The sequence below is a fragment of the Zootoca vivipara genome, chromosome 6 (assembly GCF_963506605.1).
Source record: "Zootoca vivipara chromosome 6, rZooViv1.1, whole genome shotgun sequence".
Classification (NCBI taxonomy): Eukaryota; Metazoa; Chordata; class Lepidosauria; order Squamata; family Lacertidae; genus Zootoca; species Zootoca vivipara.
In genome coordinates, this window is record NC_083281.1 from 75306112 (window position 1) to 75313149 (window position 7038).

A 7038-nucleotide genomic window follows, 5' to 3' on the forward strand; every position below is an offset into this window, starting at 1 on the left:
TTTATCTTGGGGCATGTCCACCACATATGATAGAATGAGCCTATTTCCTCTTTACATTTCCAACACTTGTTGTCACCTTTATGATACATTTTCGCTAATTTAACCGGTGTCAGATACCAACTATACATCATTTTAATTAAATTCTCCTTCAATGCAGTGCATGCCATGAATTTCATACCATTCCTCCACAACTTTTCCCAATCTGACATCATAACATTGTGACCCAAATCTTTGGCCCATTCAATCATAACCGTTTTTGTTTGCTCATCCTTCAAATGCCACTCTAACAATAAATTATACATTCTGGACAAATTTTTACTATTTGCCTCTATGAATTCTGTTTCCAATTTTGATTTCTCTGTTTGAAATCCAACTTTTTTGTCTATTTTAAATGCTTCATTTATCTGTACATACTGAAACCAATCACTTAATTTCTCCTTCAATTGTTCATAGTAACCAGCTATTTCTGCCCAATTGTGTACAAAGCAGAGGGCGGGAGGGTCAGATTTTAAGGGGGATAGACATAGGGAGGATGGGTTCAGGCAGTCCTTGTGGTACCCAGGACCTAAGTTGTTCAGGTCTTTGTAAATTAGCACAAGGACCTTGAACCTGCTGGCTCCGTAGTAGATGGGCTGATGCTTAACTAAGGTGTTGCATGTTCCCAGCCAGATGCCCCCATCAGCAATCTGGCCACCGCATTCTGCACCAGCTGGAACAAGGACCAGGACCAAGGGCAGCCCCGCGGAGAATGCATTGCAGTAATCCAGCTTCAAGGTTTAAATCAGGCATCCCCAAACTGCGGCCCTCCAGATGTTTTGGCCTACAACTCCCATGATCCCTAGCTAACAGGACCAGTGGTCAGGGAAAATGGGAATTGTAGTCCAAAACATCTGGAGCGCTGAAGTTTGGGGGTGCCTGGTTTAAATGTATGGCATGGGTGTGCTCTTTAGGTCATACTCAGTTGGGACAGAGGAGTGTGTCAATTCAGTCCCTTTGCTGCACCAGCTGGCTCAACGCCATTACTTGCTGGTAGCCAGGCTGGCTTAGGGTCTCTCTCTGCCCCCAAAACATCTCAAATCGGAGGTATAAGCCAGCTACTGCCTGTAGTTGAGACCACTGTGATAGCAGAGGCTGCCCCCTCCCAGCAAGGCAGGCCACCTTGATGCCATTCTCAGCATCCTACCTCAAAGTGTGTGTGCCTGTTGATCCACACTTTTAAAATAACCCATCTCCACCTTTCAGGACTGCAAAACGATATTCTGCAAAACCCACCCTTTATTTTGATGCACACCCTTTCCTTATCCCTTCTGCTCCTTGGGAACCCACAAGAACTGGGGAAATGTATCATATCTGACAAGTTTAATGTAGACGCATGATCTAATTGACTGAGTGAACGCTGGGCTGAGCGCCAGGGATGTCTCCGTCCTGCTTATTATGATGTCTCCGTTTTCCTCTCTGTGTCCTTCAGCTGGTGGTGGGAATGAACCTTTTGCAACTCAGCCTTTTCCCAACCCTTTTCTGGGGAAAAGCAGTGGCTAGGAGCCAAAGGAGACACAACAGCTTTCTGTGTCTCTTTCAGCAGTGCCAGTCTATATTTGTTTACTGAGGAGTAAGTCCCACTGCTCCCATGTGAAGTGACTTTTTAATTTTTAATTTATTTCAGGGGGCCTTTTAAGCAATTTTTGCTACCCCTGTTTATTGGTCTGATGCTTTCTTCCTGTTGCTTCTGTTTGTTTCAAACACCGTGAGATTTTGATCGATGGATTGTGTAAGCCGCTTTGCAACCATCTGTGGCGAAAAGTGACCTGTAAATATTGATAGTATACAAATAGACTAAATAGAATATTCCAGCTTAAATCATTATATGACAGTCAGTGCAGCAAAGGGACCGAATTGCCACACTCCTTTGTCTCAGTTAAAGGTAAATGTAAAGGGGCCCCTGACCATCAGGTCCAGTCGTGTCCGACTCTGGGGTTGCGGCGCTCATCTCGCTCTATAGGCCGAGGGAGCCGGCGTTTGTCCGCAGACAGCTTCTGCGTAATGTGGCCAGCATGACAAAGCTGCTTCTGGCGAACCAGAGCAGCGCACGGAAACGCCGTTTACCTTCCCACCGGAGCGGTCCCTATTTATCTACTTGCACTTTGATGTGCTTTCGAACTGCTAGGTGGGCAGGAGCTGGGACCGAGCAACAGGAGCTCACCCCGTTGCAGGGATTCGAACCGCCGACCTTCTGATCAGCAAGCCCTAGACTCTGTGGTTTAACCCACAGCGCCACCTGGGTCCCTGTCTCAGCTAAGTATGACCTAAAGGGCACACCCTTGCCATACATTTAAATCTTGAAGCTGGACTACTGCAATGCGTTCTACCTGAATCCATATATCCCTCCTCAAAAACTGAGATCATCGGCAGGAGCACCGTTGGTCATCCCCGGAGTTGGCGAGGCTCACTTGATAACAAGAAATAAGAGTGTCTAGTGTTGTCAGCCGAGTCCTGTGGAATACTCTGCCAGTAGAGACTTAGCAGGAGCCTTCTGTATTAATTTTTGAGTGCCTGATGACAACAACGCAGGCAGTTAAAATATATCTCTCTCTGCGATGGTTAATAGATGCCCGTTTCTAACTTTTTCATAACTTTTTAAAGGGTGCTGAGAATTGTAGTTCTGTGAGGGGTAAACTATAGTCTGTGGAATTCTTTGGGGGACGCCACCCCCAATGTACGGTGTGGATGTGCCATTTTATTTCGTAGTGCTGTTTTGTCGTTTACTGCTAGTTTCATGTGCTACATAAATATTTTTTAAAAAAATGTCTATTAAGCACTTAGAAATGCTTTTAAATAAAATAAAAATACAACACTATATTTATTTATTTACTGGATTCATTGGCATGCGTACAGCAAACGATGAGGTCAGCTTACTGGCTCTGCATGTGAAGTTAATACTCAAATTGCACCATCTCCCTCCTCTCTTCTCTGTCAACGTTACAGGCCTAAGTTTAGCTAATGTTTCAAAAGATTGAATTTGCTTCACTTTTGGGGAGCTGGGGAGGCATGTCTCCAGTCTCTCCTTGCTCGTTCTCTTGCGTGCGGCTCTTCAATCAAGTCTTTCCAATGCTGCCATTTCCCATTGACAGTCTCCTTGTGGCTTTTGCGCCTCTCAGCCCCCTCTCGGGCCCGGCGACACGGTTGCCATGGCGAAGGCTGCAATGTCACCTTGGAAAAAAACAAGGCAGCGAGACCCCTAAGTTCATTTCAGCGCAAAGCGAGCAGCGTTGAAGAATCAAAAGTTAATTAGGCCATGCACGCTGGTAGGGAAGTGGGGAAGAGAAGCAAGGCGGGCAAAAATGCAAAGCAATCCCTCATACGCTGTTCGTACCATGCAGCAAATATTCTGGCAATGATGGAGCCAAGGACAAGCATCTTTCCAGACAGGCAAAAAAATAAAAACCATTATTGAAACAAAACCCAGAGCAAGTGACGAGGCTATAGGGAGAGAATGGGGCTTCTGAGGTCTCCCTTTAACTCTAAGAGGTCTGGGCTTTAAGATCATCACATCAGGCAGAAATTTTAAAAGGTTCCCCCCCTGCCTCTTTTTTGTATGTTAAACATAAAAAAAGACATTCCCAACACAGGATGGGTTTGAAGCCTTTCGCATATTATTAAAAGATCTAATAAGCAGGTGAAGAATTCCAGAAGATAGTCTATGGTAACGAAAAAACATCATAACATCCAAATTTCACCGGCTGTTTCTGGTATATAAGGCCAAGCATCTGAGTTGGAGGTATAGACAACCAAGTTCCACCATACCACGCTGAACGATTGTGGCTTCTCTTTGCCCTTGCAATAAACATACTGTTTAAAAAACATCCAAGTTGGTGGCCATCGCTATACCCAGTGCTACCGACTTCCATAAAGACTGTGCTGTGTGAAGGCATTCTTCCTCTTGATTGTCCTGTTGCACGCCACCCCAATCTCTGAGCGGCGCAAGATTCCAGGGGCTCCAGGTAGCTTACCCAGAGTCCATGTTTCCTCTTGGAAATGAGTCACAACAGAGACCATGGTGTTGTTATGATACATGGTTTATTTATACATATATACAACCTGAGCCTACGATGGAGGGGTTCATCGCATTAACACTCTAAGAGGGTCTTGCTTCCTCCATAGGCACAGCCTAGGATCCAAACTGAGATCCTACATCAAGCTCTCCCTCTTTCTTTCTAGTTTACATCACAGCAGCTCTATTTTATAAATCTCTCTACTCTAAGCTCCAGCTTTATCAGTAGAGGGAGGCAGCAGTCTCACCCATTTGCTATCTCGGACAGAGTCCCTTGATCTTTCATTCTTCTTAATGGCCCATCACCCCAGATGTTTGCCTCATGAGGAAGTTAAAGGTAAAGGTAAAGCAACCCCTGACCATTAGGTCCAGTCGTGACTGACTCTGGGGTTGCGCGCTCATCTCGCATTATTGGCCGAGGGAGCCAGCGTACAGCTTCCAGGTCATGCGGCCAGCATGACAAAGCCGCTTCTGGCAAACCAGAGCAGCACACGGAAATGCCGTTTACCTTCCCGCTGTAGCGGTCCCTATTTATCTACTTGCACTTTTGACGTGCTTTCGAACTGCTAGGTTGGCAGGAGCTGGGACCAAGCAACGGGAGCTCACCCTGTCGCAGGGATTCGAACCGCCGACCTTCTGATCACCAAGCCCTAGGCTCTGTGGTTTAACCCACAGCACCACCTGCGTCCCAATGAGGAAGTTAGCGTAGCTTAATTAGCCTTTAACACTTGGCTTAATTAAAGGATTGGAGGTGTCCACCCGGGTCTGGCTATTTCCTGGTTTTAATACCCCAAGCCTTAATTAAATTCCAACACCTACTAGACCCAGGAATTTAGGGTGTATAGCAACCACAAACTCATAACAATACATTATAGATGACCACCCCCAAAAAATAGTGATGGATCAAATGTTGTTTAGTCATAGCACCACAATATCTAAGGCTTTCCATAATTGTAATACAGCTGCAATTGATAAAAACAACAGCCAAAGTTCAGACAATCTCCTTATTTGGTCCATTAAACAAGGATAATAAAAATAGGACAGGCACATAAGCAATTAGCTCCTTTACTATTTTAGAAAGCTCGTTATAGACTAGGACCCAGAACTGCTGAATACAGGGACAAAATTCTAAAGGTGTTGGTTTGGTTTGTTGGTGCAAAAAATGTATATCCAGAATTCCTGGATGCCAAGATCCAAGATTGGGGCAAGTACTATTTGGTGTAAGAACCCCAGCAGAGATATAACATCACAAAGTAATCAGCGAACTAATATAGCAGGCATCCCCAAACTGCGGCCCTCCATATGTTTTGGCCTACAACTCCCATGATCCCTAGCTAGCAGGACCAGTGGTCAGGGAAGATGGGAATTGTAGTCCAAAACATCTGGAGGGCCGAAGTTTGGGGATGCCTGTAATATAGGCTGTAAAACCTTTAAGATATGCCCTTCTAAGTGAGTTCCAAAATGTCCCCTTTAAAAGTTCCTTTCCAAAGTTCCCCTCTTCCCCTAGCACAGGAAAAGACCACGTTTGGCAAGTTAAAAATGGTTTACTTGCAAACTCTCCAAAGGTCAGATTTATGTGCTTCAGTATACTCGCCAGGGGCGTAGCCAGGATGAAAATCAGGGGGGGGGCAAGGGGCGGGGAGCAAGGGGCGGGGCCAAGGGGCGGGGGCGGGGCCACATCGGAGCAGCCCGAAATCGGGCTGCTCCGGCTCCCTCCTCCCCCTCCACGATCGGAAGGGACGAGGGGGAGCCAGGATCAGCCCGAAATCGGGCTGCTCCGACTCCCTCCTCCCCCTCCACGATCGGAAGGGACGAGGGGGAGCCAGGATCAGCCCGAAATCGGGCTGCTCCGACTCCCTCCTCCCCCTCCACGATCGGAAGGGGCGAGGGGGAGCCAGGATCAGCCCGAAATCGGGCTGCTCCGACTCCCTCCTCCCCCTCCACGATCGGAAGGGACGAGGGGGAGCCAGGATCAGCCCGAAATCGGGCTGCTCCGACTCCCTCCTCCCCCTCCGCGATTGGAAGGGACGAGGGGGAGCCAGGATCAGCCCGAAATCGGGCTGCTCCAACTCCCTCCTCCCCCTCCGCGATAGGAAGGGGCGAGGGGGAGCCAGGATCAGCCCGAAATCGGGCTGCTCCGACTCCCTCCTCCCCCTCCACGATCGGAAGGGAAGAGGGGGAGCCAGGATCAGCCCGAAATCGGGCTGCTCCGATCTCCTCCTCCCCCTCTGCAATCGCTGGGGCAGGTGGAGGGAAAGCCCCAGAGCCGCGCAAAGCGGTTGCCTGGCTTTCCCTCCGCCCGCCCCACAGCCAGCCGGCTAGAAGGGACGTCTCCCTTCTCCCTTGCTGGCTGTGGGGCGGAGGGAGGGAAAGCCAGCCAAACGCTTTGCGCGGCTCTGGTGCTTTCCCGCCGCCCGCCCCACAGCCAGCCAGGGAGAAGGGAGACGGCACCGGGCGGGCAGTGGGGCAGGCTGGCCAGTGGCCCTGCTTCTAGGGGGGGCAATTGCCCCCTCCTGCCCCCCCTGCCTACGCCCATGATACTCGCACAGGCAGTAAAACACATCGCAGTAATCTAACCAAGAGGTTACCAGAGCATAGACAGAAGTTAGGCCACAGTGGTACCTCGTGTTAAGAACGTAATTCATTCTGGAGGTCCATTCTTAACCTGAAACTGTTCTTAACCTGAGGTACTACTTTAGCTAATGGGGCCTCCTGTTGCTGCTGCCACACGATTTCTGTTCTCATCCTGAAGCAAAGTTCTTAAGCCAAGGTACTATTTCTGGGTTAGCAGAGTCTGTAACCTGAAGCATCTGTAACCAGAGGTACCACTGTATACCTGTCCAGATAGAGCCAAAGCTGGGCCACCAGCCAAAGCTGATGGAATGGAAGGCACTCCGCACCACTGAGAGGCAGCATAACTTTGTCAAGAGGAGGCAACCTACCATCCATGCAGTCTAGGGAACTGCCCACTAACAGTGCATCAGTTGTGC